Consider the following 19,514-nt stretch of genomic DNA (forward strand, 5'->3'; position numbering starts at 1 on the left):
GATATTCAAACTATGTGTAATTATAATCTTGTCAAAGATAAAATACAAACAAACAAACAAACAAACCCACCAAACCCTGCCCAGCTTTCAAATATTTTATCTTACAGTAATACAGAGTGATTGGAAATTAAAAAAAAAAAGAAAAAGAAGAACTGTGATAGCTAAAAATTAGAGTAATCTTTCAGTTTTGTTAGGATCATATATTTCTGTAGTAACTTAAATGAATTATTATTTTTAATTCATTTAAATTACCACAGAACTGTGTCCACAAGTTTTGAATTTTGCTTCATGAAAATGTACTTATGGTTTCATCTTAACTGAGAAGACTGGATTGTTTCATATCCAGCCAGGCTTGTTTGGAAAGTCACAGCTTCATTGCATTTGACTGGTCTGACTTTTTCTGTAGGATTTTCTTTATTGATATAAAACTTTGGCAAAATTTTGCAACGAAGATATTAGAAACACTGGATCACACAGCTAAATTGCTGTATAATAAATGAAAAAAAGAAGGAACAGTTGTGATTGATAGTGTTGTTATATTAGATGTTCTGACTGTAAACTAGGTTGTAGTCAGAGACCATCCCTTCCTTCCGTGTTTCTGCAGTAGCTCCCTACAGTGACGGGTCACCCCGTGACTGGTGTCTGCAGTAACTCCAGGCACAGTTGTGCCTTCAACGTACAACTGACCTAACACTTCTCGCCAAAGAAAAAAAGCTTCCTGAATCCTCTTGGTGCTTCTCCAAGATGGAAGGTTGTCGAACCTGTCATCTCTGTTTTTGTCTGAAGTGCAGAGAAGGCATAGTTACACGTTTCTGAGTTCAGGTTTCAGATGTGGAAAGACAAGTCTCTTGAGCTGTGATTAAAACCGATTAATCAGTTTAACCTCCTGAGAAACACACATTTCACCTCTTGCTGCCCACATCTTCCCTCCCTCTTCTCCTCCCTAGGAGATTCCTGTGCCTCTGCAGAAGCAACAAAACATTAAAAAAAAGCAATCAATTTTCTAACAAACTTTTAAAATGTTTATGTGCTGGCTTCGTTTCCCATTGGTTATAATTATTAACTGCCACTACATTTAGGTCCTGTTCCAAATCAGAAGTAGGAAGCCCAAACTTTACTGTAAGAGCTGTTCTTTCATTACTCTTCATCTGGTTATTAGCAGGAAGTGCTAAATAATCCAGAAGTTCCTTTATTATCATTAAATGTTGAATCTTACATTGCAAACACAGATCTTACAATACATCAGATCCTCTCATACATCACGTAACTTTAGCTGCCATCATCAAAATAACCAGCTATCTCTTAGCCATGACACAGAGATGTTTTTCGTTAAAAGAAAGCAGCAAGTTGTTTTTAGTATGAAAAAATAATGTCTTCTATATACCTCTAGTAAGTACACAATGAACACAGTGGTTCCAATCTAAATAGCATATATCAATCAGCAATCCATTCATACTTGTGCTGGATGGCCAAAACCCACCAAAAGGTTTAAAATATTTCATGTTCTCTTTACTACTATCAGTTGAACTGACTGCGTGCTTTCAGGGAAATTTAAGAATCGGACTTACAGAACCTCTGGTTAGTTTGCTGCAAAGTGGTCACTGCAGTCTGATAGGCAGTATTTCTTAGTACACTGAAATTGAAATAACATGGGCTGAAATTGTGATTCTGAAAAGAAAGTAGCAATACAAAACTAAATAAAAAATAATTCATTTCTAAACTGAGATTAAATCACCTTCAAGAAAAGCCTAGAAGCAGCTATTGTAACATTCACATTAATCCTTCAAGTTGCATTTTAAATTTCAGGGTAGTGTGGAGAAAAGCTTGGGAATGTTAAAATAATTTTCAGGAACTGTGTATCTTGTGATTTATTTTCTAATTTATATCAGTGTAAACTTAGAGCAACCTCACTAGAACATCAGAGTCACTCCAAGCTTACGCTGATGTGAACTAGAGTAAAATATAGTCCCATTAACCTTTCCTCTCCTTGATTTGTCCCTTAAAGAGCAGTAAAGGCTACAGGAAATTAAAGAAATTATCCAGTAGATTATATTTCCATAAGACTCTGCAAACGTGTCATTTTCAAAAGAAAAGGAGCTACCATTAATTTTCTGCTCTGACTAGAGACCATCAGAAGATGGTCTAGGAGCTGAAGGATAATCATTTTTCTAAGATGATCAGCCCTTGAACTCTCAAGACGAGCATGAAAAATCACAACTAAGGACGTACGAGTATACATATAGCTGTGGATATATCCACATATGTGGGACTTTGGAAGATGGAGCTAAAAGACTGTAATCCTGCTTAGCCTGGCCTGGTTTGATGTTCACGTTGGGTGATAAAATGCCTGTTTTCATCTCTTATGAATACTGCAACTTGCACCAGCTCTGATTTATTTTGAATAGTTCAAAACATCACTCCCTCCAGTCTAAATTAATTTTCATCAATGTCAAGCCTTGTCTGCATCACCAACTAAAAACTACATTTTACAGTTGCCATGACAAACAAATAACGAGTTTTGTTTCATTATCAGAATTATTCATCGGTAATTCATTAAGGTACAACTGCTGCCTACAGGTCCTCCCCTCTAATCACATCCTAAACAGTCTCCTGCCTGACATTATGCTAAGATTTGCTTTCCAGACTCAGAGTCATACTCCAAACTCCTGTGTATTTGATTTTGCTGTTTTCATTTAACTGATTTGCAAGGAAGGACACACATACAAACCCTACCACCTTCTGCATACACTCTTTTCCTCCTTTCTCTTTCTCTCGCACTCAGTTACATCAAATGTCCTGGGAAGACTGGGAAGAAGCTACTACATGGAGGTGAATATTTTTTATCATATACTTATGTAAACAGTTTCTGAAACATATAGTTTGAAATAACACAGCACTTCTTTTCTAATTTTAATGGGTCATCCAATCACCGTTGAATAATATAAGACAGGTATTTGAATGCTTTTAACTGCTCTTCTGACTATAGATAACAACCAGGAAGATGGACCTTGGATTGTTAAACTTCCTTTCAGTTCTAAAACTATCCACTCCCAGCTCTGGTGATAAAGAAGGACTGATTGGTATTAACATTTTCCTTTCCTTTTCCGTCTGCAAAAAGAACTAGGCAGCATATGCTGGATATTTGTATGGATACACAGACCTTCTATCATAGGGTAGCATTCATAAACTGTGACAGCTATTTCTACAGGATGGCAAAGCAAACAAAATAGAATATAGCAACTGTAATTGAGGTTTGTAAAGAAAGTTGGTGGAGTGTTGTTCAGATAAAGAAAGGGCCTATGGTTATTTGCACTGGCTTATTCCAAGAAGAATTATTTTTTCACTTTTAATTAGGAATTCTCCTTGGGAGCACAAGAGAAAATTTGGTATTTTTTTTCCTTATTTGCATAAGGGTCATGTACAAAATTGAGAATGACGGCCCAGACTTTTAAGTAATTGCCTTTTATTAAATGCAAAAGCTACACACAAAGAGTCTGCCACACAGAGAATACTAATCTCATTATTCATACCCTAGGCAATAGTGCTTCTGGTCACAAAAAGAGACATTACAACATATTTAAAAGTTGTACTGCTATATATTAATGGCTGTTAAATTACCAGAAAAAGTTTCCTGGCATGACACACGCAACTCTTGTCTCTTATGGCAATGGCACTGAAGTGTTCAGTACAAATACTCCTTCTGGAAACAGAGACTTTCACTTTCTAGTGCAAATATGGGGTTTGTGCTTCAAAAAAAGACATCCAAAATGACCCTATGGATGACTCTGAAGTATTTAACTGTGCTGCAGAGATTCCCGTATTTATCAGATTCCCACATAATGCCTAAGAATGCACACTTGTAGGTGATGTTGTCACCAACAGACACGTAAATATTTCCTTTGCACTGCCCCAGGAGGAGATCAGCGGAAGGGTCTGCAGGCACTGCTCTTTCCCTGCTGCTGCCTCGCTTCTTTCCTTGCCCTCCTCTTCCCTAGAGCCTCCTGGTGAAGGGGTTGGGAAGCTTCCGAGCACCCTGGCAGAACTGCTCTTCTGAACGTGCGTGATAGCAGATGAATCCCAAATCTGTGATATTGCAGGACCTGTCTGGTGCCTCTATAACCAAATTATTATCTGCTATCTCTGATGCATTGATCTCAGTTTTAAGTATGTTGCCAGGTTTTCATGGCTGCCACACTCAGAATAAATACTAAGTTTGGAAAGAGTTCAGCTGCTTCGGAAATACCTAAATAGGAGCCAGATTTTGTTTTAAAAAAATTAAATCCACACAGTGCCAGTGTTGCTTCTATGCTTAGATGATGTGGTTCACACACAAATGTTGCAAAACTCCTGTAAAAAATAATGCTTATTTTCTGAATTGTCCTTCTAAACAGGACAAAGGAGGAGGAGACTATGAAAGAAGAGAGAGTTTCGCTCTCTGCTTAGCTGGAGCACTGTGTGTGGGGGAAAATGAAACGATCCTCAGGTTTGGAAGTGAGTGTGTTAGAGTGTGACCCTGGCAGACTGCATCGCGGGTTGCAGGAGCACCGCCAGTCTGAGCCGAGTGCTCCTCTCCTCCATCTCTTGAAATATTACCTTGACAAGAAATTTTTGTTTTCTTTCAAAACAAATTGAAAAATTAAAGCAGAACAAGAAGCAATGTGGAGAGGGCACATTGGATGACGAGGCTAGGGGAGAAGAAAGGGAATGAGAGCAGAAGAGGTGAGAAAGGCTTTAACATTTCAAAGGAAATATTCTTGTCACCCTTCCTCAAGCTGCTCTTTGCAGTGAGGTTGTCAGGGATCAAGGCTATACATCAACATGCGCGAGTCACCTCAATTTTGACATTTCCTATTTTTGCAGAGCTTTTGATATTGGAACACTAATAATGGATGGACCTTTTAACATGGAGTTCAGCGTGTAATTCTGATTCCCAGCTCTTCAAAGATCTAAAGTCTGAATTGTTTTGAGGAATCCTTTCATTAAGGATTCTTTCCTGATTTGTCCGTAGAAAAATATATTTACATTTATATGCTGTATTTTCTACATGCTCCTAGTCTGAATATATTGACATCTTTTCCTTTTTTCTAGACACAAGATAGTCATACATTGTGATTTTAATTAACTGGAAAAATACTAACAAACTTAACTGACAACAAATAAATATATAAATAAATAAACAGTGGGAGTCTAGGACTCTAGGGACCAAAAAGCCTGTGAGAAACCAATGCTCAGAATACTGATTTCTTATAAACAGTAAGAGCATTAAAATACCTCTCAGCCTGACATTTGGCTGAAAGTTGTGTATTGATTGTACTGAAGTGATTCCACAAAACCTTGCTGAGACAGGCAGTGCTAATCAAAAACAGAATGAAAATCTTCAACAAAAATTTCATCTTTTCAGAAAAAGAACAGTAGGATGAATGTTTCTTGTACAAGCTTTTAATTATTTCTAAATTATCAGCAGTCTTTTGACAATGAAGGAGGTGGATTATAATGGTTGCTCTAAATGCAAAGGGAAACAGCTTTGCCAAATGAAGGAAATGTGCATTATTGCAAGCCTGTATTGACCATGTAAGATGAAGAACATGTCCTTAAAAACGACAGAGCAAATTAACCTGTTTGATAAAACATGTGACAGTTCCCTGGATTTGCTGACTACTTTGCATAATTACAATAGCTCTTCAACAATGTCATTCCCCATAGATCATTTTAGTCATTTTCCCAAGGCACATTAATTCTTGCCGCTTTTCCAATTTAACTCATTTACCTCATTCCTATTTACTGAAGTTTACTCTTTTTTTTCTTACCCTTGATCATTTCCTACTGTTTAATGGAAGCCAATCCTATGAATTCATGGCAGTCATTTCAGGAAAACAGAAGTGTGAACCTCCGCTTATGTGAATATCATACGCAAACCAGCAGACCTGCTGCTGTGCTCCTGTTTGCCGAGGATGTAAAGCCCTGTGCCAACGTTTCCAAAACTGGATACCTAAACCTAAGTACCTAAATGTATGAGCATAAATCTGAGCTTCTGATTCCGAAACTCTGAGTCACTCCGTAATTGCTGGACCTCCCAGGGCACGCAGAAAGCACATGGACCTGAATTCTTCATCCAGCCCAAGTGAGAGACGCTGCCGCCCCCTCTGCCAACTCTGGGTCCCCCGGCTACTCTGGATTCATCTTCTGCCTGCAGGGAAACGGAGGGCTGACGGTGCTGGTATTTCATGTAGCAGCAGAATATGTCACAATGGTAATGTACCTCCCCGGTACATTTCCCAGGAAACCTCATGGGAATAGCCAGGGCTCCTTTTGCAGTATTTCTGCCCCACAGCCCCACTACACCTGCTTCCAACCTCGTGACAGTCATTTAACACCCTAGGGTCCCAATCCAGCATGATTTCCTTTCAGGTTATAATTACCTTGCAGCTGGCTTTGTTTCTATCTACCTCTTCATAAAGTGAAATAATTAAATGGAACAGACAAGTTAGCCCCATCATTCCACACATTAAATGACTGAAAGCCTGAAAGCAGAGAAAGACAAAGGGAAGAGCAAACAGAAGCAGGTTTCCAAGAACGCTCTCAGTATTCGTCTTATACATTATCTTGGATACGATCTGGATTGTTTGGCACCATACGCGATGTCACTGGCTTTCCTGCCAGAAATCCCAGGGCTCAAGGACCCTGCCAGTTAAGAACTTGTTATATGAATTGCTGCTTGAAAATTATCTTTATTAAGGGAAGAATAATGGTATAGCAAGCTAAGAAACTGCATTAAGAATGGTGTAGTGCTGAAGACACTTGTAGTTCTTGTCATTGCACCCACGCGGATTCAGAAATTATAACCGTGTGCTGCATTGTACAGTGGTCTCCTTCTATGGCTGTTCTTTGTAATACCTCAATAAAGACATGTGGGCAGGGCACATCATAGCAGAAGTTGCACCAAGTGTTACATCTTTTTCACTGAAACTACCATGTAGGTAATAACATAAGGGGTTATAATTTAGAACAACATAAAAAAACCTGAAAATGATAAGAAAGTTCTAAAATATTTTCCAAATAGACTGAAAGAGTTCAGCCCCTACCTTAAAAATCTATGCAAAAGTTGTGCATAAATTCCTTTGATGTGACAGCTAGACTTATAAGCTCCCCATAACAGGCAATTTTGATAATCTAATTTGCTTATTAGAATGTGTTTTGCTTATTTTACCGTGAAATTGTTATTTTTTCCTTAAATTACATATCATACTGCTGTATTTCACTCCTTTCTGTCATTTTCTTCTATTGCTAACTGAAACAAATGATAAATACAAATGTGACATAAATTTTGGCTGAACATTTCAACAAAATTTCCACAGAATCATTCTCTTCCTGGCAGTATTTTTTTTTGGCTCAGGGAACTATTCCGATTCACTGACTCTCCTATCTTCAAACTAATACGAACTTACTCGCCTGTTTTCCAGCAAAAGTCAGAAGAATAATGTTGGCTTGCTCAACAGGCACAACATCAACACCTGGTTAAAGTCTGCCACCATCCATGAAAAGCTCTGAGGAGCTTCTGACTTTTTATTGAAAAGGCACATACCTGTGCTCATCTGAAGTACTTCATACTTCAAAACAATAAACAGATCCATTCAAAATAAAAGATTTATATGCTAACATAATATGAATGTAACTTATTGCACTATCCATGTTATCATTGTTGTCTTCTCAGAAACTAATTTAGTGATTTTTTTTCCTTTTAATATCAGAGGGTTGCACCAAAAAATAAAGGCCTTATTCTTACAGGTATCCCAGTAAATAAAGCAGAAAAGCTAAGTAAAAAAAATATTTGTATTTTATATAAAGAGAACTGCTTTGAAATGGACTTTCATAATGTATCAATGATTTGCTAAGGGGATCTATTGTCACTGCATTTTGGCTTTCAGCTATTCTCACTATGTTGTTTAAGTACTATAATCAGTTCTCATCTCATAGCACAAACTATAAACTTCAGATTTACAAGGAAATGAAATGTGGGAAAATAAACAGGAAATGGTAACGCAAACATCCATCTGCAGAAGGAAACTGCCTCTCAGAATGTATTTGTTTAGAAATAAATAAATGGATACCACAGAACATGATACTTGATGTAATTTGTATTGCAAGCTAATTAAAAAGGGAGACAAAAACTACGTGAATTGCTTTATATTCAAACCTTTCCTTTGAGTCTTCACTGATTGTATGAACAAAAGTTAATCTGATATTACTCAGACATCACCCATTCTGCCTTTAGTGGGAGCTTTGTATCAGTTAAGTCTCAACAAGCGGCCACCCACTAATAAAGATACAGCTGCTGCCCAGAAGGGTGGACAGTCATGATTTAGCGTGACATTAGAAGTAAACTCAAATAGTGAAAAGGGGATTGAGCAAACAGAAAAGAAGGACAAGTGTCAGTACAATAAAATGACAGGAAGTTATCTGGAAGGATATGTCCTAGTTGTCCTAGAGAAAATGAGAACTGAAAGGCTGGAGGCAGGAAAAGGGTCCAGAATGATGTGCATTTGAAAGCTGTTCGCATAGAAAGAACAGGGTTATTTAAGGAAAAGAGAAGTGAGTCAAGCTCATATACTTCAGTTTTGGACATTCCTGTATATTCCTTTATCACTTCTTGATTCTGCAATGAGATTTGCCTTATATCTGCTTAGTTGATATCACATTCAACTCCTTTTGATGTCAAACTTGAGACAACATCCCACGACATATTTAATCTCACAGTGTAGCTGTGCGCCTCAACACCACTTGCTCCTGGGCCAGCCTCTTTCAGCCTCTGCCTCCGTGAATAAACTGTTCTTGAGACTGCCCAGTGGCTCCAGACTGGTGACCCGGGAGATTTACTCTCTGAACCCCACAACACACTGAAGGAAAAAGGAGGCTCTGGATAACATACTTATCTCTAGGCCATTGATCTCCCTCATATCATCACCAAAAAATATAAACCTGGATGATTAGAGTTAGCCTTTCTTAAGGATGGATGGCCTAAGACACTGGGTAGGACAGCAATGGACTCTTTTTATTCAGCAGGCCTTATTTCAGTCTCTGTTGTGCATGTTTTGTCATTTTGTATTCATAGGTACTGAAACTGTATAAAAAAGCTCATTCAAAAATTAAAAAAACTGTTTTGCCAAATGTTACCCGGAAAGTATTGCCCGACTTATCCTCTTGCATTTTACCATGTAGTGTCTTTATCAAGGTAGACAATACTTCTTTGTTCAATACTGCAAGCATTACAAACATCAGAATAAAAAATAAAACATAACTTTAAAAATACCAAATGCAAACTTTGCCTGTGATCATGCTAAAGTATACTATTAATTATTAAACTATTGCAGTATTTATAAACTCAGTAAATTGCTTGTTAAAGTCCATTACCATTTTCCTTTTTATTTCTTCTGTCACTTCGTCATTTATTAGCACAGTGAAAGTTCCTGGAAGATCTAACTGCTACTACCTATATCTTAACATGTTTGGCTTTTTTATTTTTAACCTGGGCTTGGAATTTTTTTTTTCACTTATTATCCTGGGGTTTAACTTAATGACAACATTGCTGGTTTACATTCTCAGCTGCAACCTCACCTCAATTTTGTGTGTCTGGAAAGTTAGTGCTTTCAAGCTTCAATGGCACACTCAAAACTTAATCACCTCTCTTGAATTAGAACACTGCAACCTACGTAAACAACACTGAGTCAAACTTCAACCTACAAAGGCAAGAATTACAGTCTCATTCATAATCATATGAGGCCATGCCCCATTGTGGCAGCCTTCAGAGGTGTCTGCATAACACTAATTTTCTGAACCCTGAATGTGGGACATGAGGCGCTTGAAAGAAAAAGCCTTCACAGTCAGAGCTAAACCAAATCCATAGCAGAGCAGTATAGAAGTGGTTCTGAAATCCTGTCAAATGCTGATTGGCATCCTGTGGTGCTTAAAAAAATTCGGTTAAATCTTACTGCAACTCCTGGAGCTAGAAGAGAAGCAAATTCTTTTTTTCTTCAGTTTGATCTATCAGATTTATGGGAAAACCTGGGTATTTTTTTTTTCTCCCTCCCCCCTCCCCGCCCCCTTTCCTGAATTACTGTCTGGGTGGAATTTGATGAACCCGTCCATTTGTCTTAGCCAGTAACTAGCTCCAACTGTACTGGGCTAAGCTGGTCTGGAAAACCAAGGTATACTGGTGGATATACACCCATATAAACGGAGGCCTGGCATGGGACTCTGGAGAAGAGGCTGCGTGCTGAGGCTCCAGAAACTTGTCCCTGCATGAGGACATGTTCTACAGAGGTGAGAAAGCTGGCTGTCAGACAGCTGGCTGCAGAGAGCCAGCCCTCAGTTGTGCCCCTCCAGAACAAGCTCCTCCACCTGCTTGTCTGGGTGCGTCTCACTGGGTCTGCGGCTGAGGCGTCTTGGTTGCTTTATTCAGTCTAAGCAGTAACTGCTGACAACCTTCCTCTTCACTCCCAGCTATGCCTTCCAGCCTCTGCCTTCTGTCAGCGTTAGGATTTGAGCTATTGCAGATAAACTCCATGTATCTGTCTATCTGTGAGGTGAATTTGTGGTTGGATCGGGTCGCTGAGCCACTGGTGTTCGGCCACAGGAGGGAGAGGAAGGGATGGCCAGGGCTAGCAGGGCACTATTGACCCTTGCAGCTCCACCTGACAGTTTGAGCATTGAATACATCAATGCTCAAAGAGAGTGAAGACCTGCAGGCTGCTCTGTGTTTCTGCACAGGCTTCCCTGCCCCTGGGATCGTCATAGCAAACAGCATCATGGCGCAGGTAGGAGTGCTACCCGCTATCAGGGACTAGTAACAGTGCAGGCCAGTGCTTGACAGAAAACTGTAGAACATAGCAGGGAATACTGCATCTGAACAGTGACAGCTCAAGGCTTTCAATGGAACAATCATTAATGTGATCTACCTAAAGCCTTATGTGCATGGCATTTGTTTTAAAACAAACTGCCCTCAAGAAACATCCAGATCAGAGACTTGGTAAGTAACCTGAACTCATCTACCTTGTTTCAAGCTGAATAATAAAACTAAATATACTCTGTAAAACAAGAGCAATGAATATTTCTGTCCAAAGGCTAGAGGTGTTAGGAATGCTACAGCAGCTCTTCAAAATTCAGCTGCATTAGCAGACTGCCAGGCTCCTAACAGAAGAAAATCAGTAATACGACAATTACATAGGTAAACAGGACAGCACCTGAAATTCCAGTAAGCACCAGCTAAGCCAGGTGTATGCTATTGTAACACTCACTCTGTGGGAGTCCTTCAAGATTTCATAGTCAGAGAATTTGAAAGGTTAGGTGCTGGGCCCTTCAGTCCCCAGCCTAAAAAGAAATGCTTACAAGTTTGCAGCATCAGCTAAGATGGTAACACAATTTTAAAGTACTGCAGGAGAAAATTAGCACACTTGAAGCTAAGTCATCAAGCAGTGAAGTTAGGAATTACATTAACTTTGGCTTCTTCCATATATTTATCTTGCAACAGGTAAGTAAACGCTGGATGCAGCCACAAAGGTGATAGGGATGGTGGTAGCCTCTCCCCTGGGGTGTGACTGCTCCCTATCCCATTACCCTGAATACAACCACAGTGGGACCCCAGTGAGGGATGTCCAGTGTGAGGATCAGAAGACTCTTCTGAAGCAAAGTCATATAACAGCAACGACAACAGCAAGACAAAAAAAAAAAATCTACTGTAAGATAAGGTTATATAGAGGCACAATGGTACAGCACTTCCTCGCAGCACTGACAAGACAATGACTGTTCCATGAAAAATTCTCAGTTTTTTTATATTTGCTTTCATCCTACATTAATGCCAGCACAAAAGCTTTCCAACTCTTTTTGTAGGAAGACTTGAAGTGCGAGAAACTACAATGTGCATGACTGCAGGCCACTACAGGACAATGGAAACTGGAAACTTATCTCCTTTGTCCACCTGGTTTGCAAGTTTGGGACATGTCCTGTCTCCCCTTAAGTAGACTTTCCATGCTGCACAGAATTAATGATGGTATTTTTGATCTTCTTTGGTTTACTTTTATCCAACCCTGCAGATACAGCAAAGAACTTTAGGTATGGAAAGAGAAACCTAAAACTTGTTGAGTTTGGTTTTTTCCCCCCATCTAGTTCTCCTTGTCCGTTGCTTTAAGGGCTTTATCCAGCTCTTTGGAGTGCTTCTACCTCCTTACTCTTAATGGATTCACTCCATGTTTCCTATGGGCATTTCTGTCTAAACATGCCACTGCTTTAGTTTTTCCTTACATCAGTGACATTGAGAGAATGGTTCACTCCTCAAGTAATCATCAACCCTTAAAAAGTACTTGCATATCAGAATAAATCCTTAGCTGACCTCATCCTCCGTTAGCCCACCCCACAGCAGGCAGAAGCAGGGGCTGCTGGAACAGCGTGTGCAGCCCTTGGACACCAGAGACTGTGTGATTTCTGGATCAGAAGGGTGCTGTGATGTATTTCCCCTTATAACTTACTCCTTCATTTTAATCACACAGTCCTTGAATCACAATCTATTTGCTTGGATTTTTTTGTTTTGTTTTGTTTTGTTTTTAAACAATTCTCAGGCTATAATCTCAAAATACGATATAATCTATGGAAGTGTTTCTCTAACTTTTGGAAAACCTGACTCCTCTTTTTTTGGTTGTCTGTATTGCTTCCGCAGAAGGCCTGAGCTGTCTTAGAAGAAAGAATTTCTTAAGCTTTTCTTAAAGCTTTTCAGTCAATCTCAAAGCCCTTGTGATACTCAGGAGGAGTTACAGCTCAATGCTTGAAAAACACCATTCTGCAACCAAATATATTCCCAAGTCTCCCTTATTAAGGAATCAAATTTAAAATCTGATAATACAAGAAGAATGTGGCAAATTAACCGCAGGACAAGTTAAGGAAGTCCTCTGAGAATCCACTTTGACTGGTACTCGGGTTACTCAGGCAATTTATTAATTGCCTATTCACCCACCTAATTAAAACACTTTCCTGAAATAGCTATGAGCAAGCGTTACAGAAAATTTTATTTTAGTCTTACATTTTCCTTTCAAAAATGGTCAGCCTTTCATATGATGAAAATTAAATAGGATAGATTCATAAAGTAGAGTAATATAGAAAACTCAGTGGAGACCATTTGATTTTTAACAGCTTGTTCCCTTGTATCCAAGAGCTTAAATAGTCCTCTATTTCAGCTTTTTGATTACTTTGATATGTGCTGCTCTATCCTCTTGGAACCATCTTCTAGGAGGCTTATTGATTTTGTGAGAAATCCATTTTCTGGTTTTCCAACAGGCTATAAAACTGTCATTGTCCATATGATGAAATTCTTAATGGCACTTTACATATTGGTCTTGTTTCTCCTTCCTCCATTCTCCTTTACATGCCCCAAGAAATTTTCCTGAAGGCACATAGATTCTTTTATCTCTATACAGCCCTGAAGCTCCTTCTGCACCACCTCTCAGAACCGCCGGGATGTGACCCTATGGCAGGCGTGAATGTGGGCAGGTGTTTTTCATCATGCACAGGTTAACTTACGTGGGATCCCTCTTGTCGCTAAGACAGACAGCTAAAGGAAACTGCACTGTTGGGACTGTAGAGAAAGAAACATTTCTTAGATTTAAAATCAAATCAAAAACTAGGAAGTGTTTTGTTAAAACTCCTAATAAAAGCCCAACAACCCAGATGATACCAAAATGGGCCTGACTGACCCACACAGTGAGAAAAAATCCTGTTTTCTCAGCATTTTGTATGGCAGCCCCAGCCCCAGTCCAGGCAGCCTGCAACAGCTCCAGCTGTGGAGAGGGACCTGAATGGTTTCCAGCTGCTCCAGTCAGCTCAGTTCACCAGTGGTTATTGCTGAGGGTGCACATCACCTAAGAAGATTTATATTAATAAATAAAGTCTTATGACCTATAAGGAGAGGATTGTACAAAGTTAATGGATTTTTTTTGGATGTCACGTGACAACACTCAAGAGTAGGCACTTCTTATTCTACAGTGCATATCAACATGTCTCTTGGGTATCTCCAGTACAAGATCATTTCTAGTATTAAAGCAGGGGTAGAGTATTTAGCCAAAACAGGGAGAATAAAATTCTGAGTCTGCTGAAATATTCACAGCTCCGTGTTGAAGCTTCCACAATTTTCAGTTAAAAGAAAAGCTAGGGAAAAAATATGAAAGACTCAAAAATACGTGGGAAAATATGTCCTGTCCCAGGAAATCTGGGCACCCTAGTTCCAGCTAATTTGGAGAAAATCCACAGGTTGCCATCTGTGCTCCCTGCCCAGTGAGGATAGAGACCTGGCCAAGTGGAGTTGGCTGGCAGTGGAACAGATGGAGAAGAAAGGATCATCTTTCCAAAGGACAGTACAGCTGCCTCTCCTGTGTGCACTCACTCCAGACCCTTGAAGGGAATTCAGCCAGAACTTCTGCCATGGACTTCACTGCAGTAATTGCAACCCCTCACATAAAGACCATTGCATTAAGCAATTATCTAATCCTAATTGCAGTTTGGACAAATGTCTAAAGAAATTGTTTACAACTCTAGAAACAGAATAGTTTAAAAGAAACTGTGTGGGAATCTGAGTACACAGAAGTCAGCATGAATTTTCTTAGAAGTTGAACTTAACAGATTCTTCTTGCTATGATTCTAGTTCAGGCTTTTTGTATGAATAAAATAATTTTTGCAGTTCTTGTTCTTTTTATACTGTGTTTCTAGCTGGCAAAAGTTGGAAGGCATTCAGAAACTAGATTTATCAGTTTCTGACTGCTGTCCAGCTTCTGACAGTTAAAAAAGCAGTTAGTACTGAAAGTACTGTTTTCAGAACTAGAGGTAAAAAAGAAGTGCCAGACAGGAAACATCTAAGGATTGTTCTAAAAATTTGGAAAACCTTGATGAAGCGTGAAAAATTATTAATTTATAAATTAAAATTTCCTATTTTTATTTTACATTTGAAAAGTTAACAGAGGAGAATGAAATTCCCTATGAAAAATTTAGTTTAGCATAAAACTTTATTTTTAGAGGAAGTCCCTCAGCTGCCTCTATCCATGAGCAGAAGGCTGGCTGCATCCTGTACCTGTTCAAGAAGCAGCATGAACTGAAAAATGCCTCTTCTGATTTTCGTAGATGTTATAAATGGACTTTATAGTGGCTGACAATACTATCACTTTTTCCTAAAACGTGTAAACAGGAAGTCTCAATGCTCTTTTTAAAAGTAAAGTTTCAACTCAGGTTTGATAAAGAGAATGTTGTTTCTTACATGTTCTTATCATATTAGTGGAGTATTTGTTGAAAGCAGGATATACCTTCTGCCTGGGACTATATAAATCTGCTTCATACAAGTCTGATTGCTCCATGCTCCACTTGAAAGAAACAGAAGTTTGAATGATTTTTTCCCTTAAGCCTTATTTCTAAGCACTCTAGGGGCATTCCACAGATGCTGCGAGGCTGTATGTGTTGACATTAACACTAAATAAAGGTGCTGTTATATGCACATTTGCAACACAAAGTGTCAGAACCACTCATGTACGGAGAAAACAAATGTGAATTTCCTTGAGCTACATTGATCCTAGTAATAGAAACAAGAAATACAGACTCTGAAACAAAGCCCCATATGTGTGTTTATGACTGCTTGTTTCTTTTTTATGTTCTTATTTATTAACTGATTATATAACCTGGGGTTGAATCTCAGCTTTGTTTTTAACCTCCTGCAAGGCACAGCACAAAGAGGAGCTGCCCCATGAACGGACTGAGAAATGTCACATAGTTATAGTATCATCCTTGGTCTCCCTGTGGCAGGGGTGAGAGGCAATACAGGGCAGCAAATATCTAGCACAAACTATTTCCTCCACAGTGGAAGCACATCAAAGGCCCCAGGCAGCCCTGGAAGAGATCCTCTCTGTCCATTCTGGTTTTTGACTAGGGAGGTCGGTCTTCTCGTCCTGCAACATGCAATTCAGACAATAAATGTAAATGATGTACCCTTACTCCTCTGCAGGGATGTACCTGCTGACTCATAGGCCGGTCTCCTGATAAAAAGAATCACATTTTTTTTATTTAGCTTTAATAGCAGCTCAGCTGGACAAAACTGAGCAACAATATGTATCAGTCACCTAAACACATGGTCTATTTTAAACAAATCTTAAAACACAGCTGACTTCTCTAGGAGCTATAGACTTTTGATAACATGTTCCCTCACCCCACGTAGATGACCAGTTTAACTAGACAACCATAATTTTTAGAATTTAAGCCAATTAGGAACTAAATTAGGAAACAAGACAGGGATCTAGTTGACTAATCTGTAACCATCCTAATAATTCCTGAATAGTAAGAGTAAATATTCTTATATAGAGAGAACCTTTCATCATTTTAAAAGATCCTATGGAAAAACCCAAGAATGAGATACTAGATCTCCAAGGCACTATACCACCATGCAGATGACTTCATAGAAATACCTTTATAAAGGAATTTAATATTTGAATATTAGAATTAGGAACTCAGAACAGAACAGAGACATTGCTTGCTTAATCCAGATGGGAAAAAAATTCCTTCTGATCCAACATTGTCCAAATAGAAGAATACCTCATAATATGCCTTATTTTTTGAAGAAGGAGAAAACCAATATAAATAGAAAATCCCTTCATGGTATAACTGGAGACTCTTACCATTAAAGCAATACCACCATAAAGAAAAAGACAAAAAAAAAAAAAAAAAAAAAAAAAAAAGCAGCTAAGGAAATGAGGAATGTCTGGAGAAGCCCTAACTTATGTAGGTAATATCTTATGTTGTAGAATGGACAAAACAATACTGCCTCTTTGTGTGCCAATTAGGAATCTTTGATGTGTGACACTGAGCAGAGGCGTAAATAATAAATACTTTGGTTGTTGTAAACCAACAAGTTATTCCCCTACTAAATAGGATGGAGGAACTCACTTGTAACTGTTGAAAAAAAGTACTGTCAGCATCGTTCACCACTCACAGAAATTCTGCTGTGGGAAGAGAGCCTAAGAAGCTGCAGCAGAGGTAAGCTGAATATAAGCCCTCCTTCCCCTCCCAAAACTCCTACCCGCACATTTCTATTTTCCAGAGTTTTGACCGTCCTTTCCCTACTGATGGGGTACGGGCAGTTGACTATAAAGGGTCTATTATTCACGCTCCTTTTGATAGCAACAGATCAAGTTTCATAATTTACAAAGAACATAGATGTTACATAGTCTAGACTAAATGTTGTTAATCATTGTTTGTCTATTCTCTTTATAAGATGCCATGCATAACAGGATTTTAAAGCTGTAAAACTTTCCCTTCAGGAAAGACTAGACAGAATAATTGCAGTTTGATGTCATACAGGGTGATGTTTTGCCCAAAGACATCAGTATTGGCACAGTTGCAGAAGTGCAGTATGGCCGGGAAGAAGAGGAAATGAAAGCGCGCTGCAGCTATGTGATATGTGGAAGCTGATAGGAGCACACTGCTTGCCTGACACTGGAAAAAAAAAATCAAATGGCAAAATGCAATATCCAAAGTAGAATTAAAGTGGAAAAAAAATCAAGGGGATGGTCAAGAAAAGATGTGGTATTAAAGATAGCAAATATGCTCAAAACTGAAGTAGGGTTATACCTATACCACAGAAGAAGTAGCTGTACTTTTTTTGCTGAGCAAAACATCTCTGGTGAGGCCGCACCTCGAGTACTGTGTTCAGTTTTGGGCCCCTCACTACAGGAAAGACATTGAGGTGCTGGAGCGTGTCCAGAGAAGGGCAACAAAGCTGGTGAAGGGTCTAGAGAACAAGTCTTATAAGGAGCAGCTGAGGGAACTGGGGTTGTTTAGCCTGGAGAAAAGGAGGCTGAGGGGAGACCTTATTGCTCTCTACAACTACCTGAAGAGAGATTGTAGCAAGGTGAGTGTCGGCCTCTTTTCCCAAGCAACAAGTGACAGGACAAGAGGAAATGGCCTTATGTTGCACCAGGGGAGGTTTAGTTTGGATATTAGGAAAAATTTCTTCACCGAAAGGGTTGTCAAGCACTGGAACAGGCTGCCCAGGGAGCTGGTTGAGTCACCATCCATGGAAGTATTTAAAAGACATGTAGATGTGGTGCTTAGGGACACGGTTTAGTGGTGGACTTGGCAGTGCTAGGTTAACAGCTGGACTCGATGATCTTAAAGGTCTTTTCCAACCTAAATGATTCTATGATTCTACAATTCTAGCAGAGATGGTCTGGAATACCTTGTGCAGTTCTGGCCTCCTGTGGAGGAGGAGGAGGAACCACAGACCACAGCAAGAGCAGAGAAGACCCATGAGGACAACAAGGGGGACTCATCCTGGGAGTGGAGTCATGCTGGAGGCTGAGGAGCATGACTTCTGTCCATGAACACAGCAACAGACAACTCGTTCCCCCTCCCCAAAAAGGGAGGGTAACAATGAACAAAAGCAAATGCACAGTACAATGGTATAAAAACAGATGTAAAGGGAGTCACAGTAGTATTTGAATATATCCGTAAAAAGGTCAAAATATAGTTTAAATCTGCTCTCCATTATACATCCCAAGACAGATGGAAAACGGCACTTGATTTAATAAGTTGTTACCCTTTTTGCACAGTACATTTCACTTGAGTCTCTCAATATGCATTGCACTAGATTTATATTCTTAGTTAAAAGAGTTGTAACTTCTTCAGAGTGAAGAAGCATCAACTGTCTACCATGAATCTGTGCAATGATGTGCTCTTTTAAGATTAAAAAATGCATGGAATGCCCTGGAGTTGAAAGCAAAAAATCAGCTAGGCCATCCATTAAAATTACTGTTCTGCTTACAAATAATATAGCAATATAGGAGAATATAAATAGGATTTTAGCTCCCAGAAAGTTCTGTAATTACAGTGGGAAAAAAAGTTGATATTCAGTCAAGTTTTTGTGTCACGATGGTTGTACATGCAGTCATGTCCACAGCATGTGAGCATATGGATGAACATTCTCTACGCACAGCGCAGATGCCAGTGCAGCCATGCGCTCCTACCCTGACATGGTCTCTGCTATCTTGACAAGTTTTCAATCAGTGAAATGAAGTGTGTTTCTCGCGTGGAACACAGCAACTGTTTAATGGCACACAACGGTGCTCTGCAACAGTGTAGGATAAAGTGCAGAAAGGAATACGATACTCTATTTAACATTTCCTAATGGGCATTTCCCTGTAGCTGTGTCTCGTTAAGTAGGAGGAGGACAGTAAGCTGTACCTTTCCTCCTATTTTGCATGTACAATACCGCAGCTTGTAAAACAAAACATAGCTAAACGTGTATGAATTCATATGGAAACATATAGGGGTAGGATAGAAGCACAAAGATAACCTGGACATTTCTCCTACTTATGTCACTTAACTAGCTGACTATTTTCCCTGGGAGACAACCAATTAAGTAACTGTTAAAAATTATGTTCTGAACCTTTCCTTTCTCAGACCCTTTTTCTTAATCTCCAGAATTTCAGCCATATAAAAGG

General features: G+C 39.2%; 1 protein-coding gene across 8 annotated transcripts in view; it reads right to left on the bottom strand.

Moving 5' to 3' along the window:
* The window catches only part of CHRM3 (cholinergic receptor muscarinic 3), a 283,661-nt gene that overhangs the window by 37,053 nt on the left and 227,094 nt on the right, over nucleotides 1–19,514 (bottom strand). For 2 of the 8 annotated variants that reach the window (XM_030036075.1, XM_041128552.1), the window contains exon 2: nucleotides 1,569–1,633. The exons of the other annotated variants lie outside the window; for them this stretch is intronic. The gene's annotated coding sequence lies outside the window, so the exon portion shown is untranslated. The remainder of the gene's footprint in view (nucleotides 1–1,568; nucleotides 1,634–19,514) is intronic. 8 annotated transcript variants of the gene reach the window in all.

This window comes from Aquila chrysaetos, chromosome 13 (genome assembly GCF_900496995.4).
Source record: "Aquila chrysaetos chrysaetos chromosome 13, bAquChr1.4, whole genome shotgun sequence".
NCBI lineage: Eukaryota > Metazoa > Chordata > Aves > Accipitriformes > Accipitridae > Aquila > Aquila chrysaetos.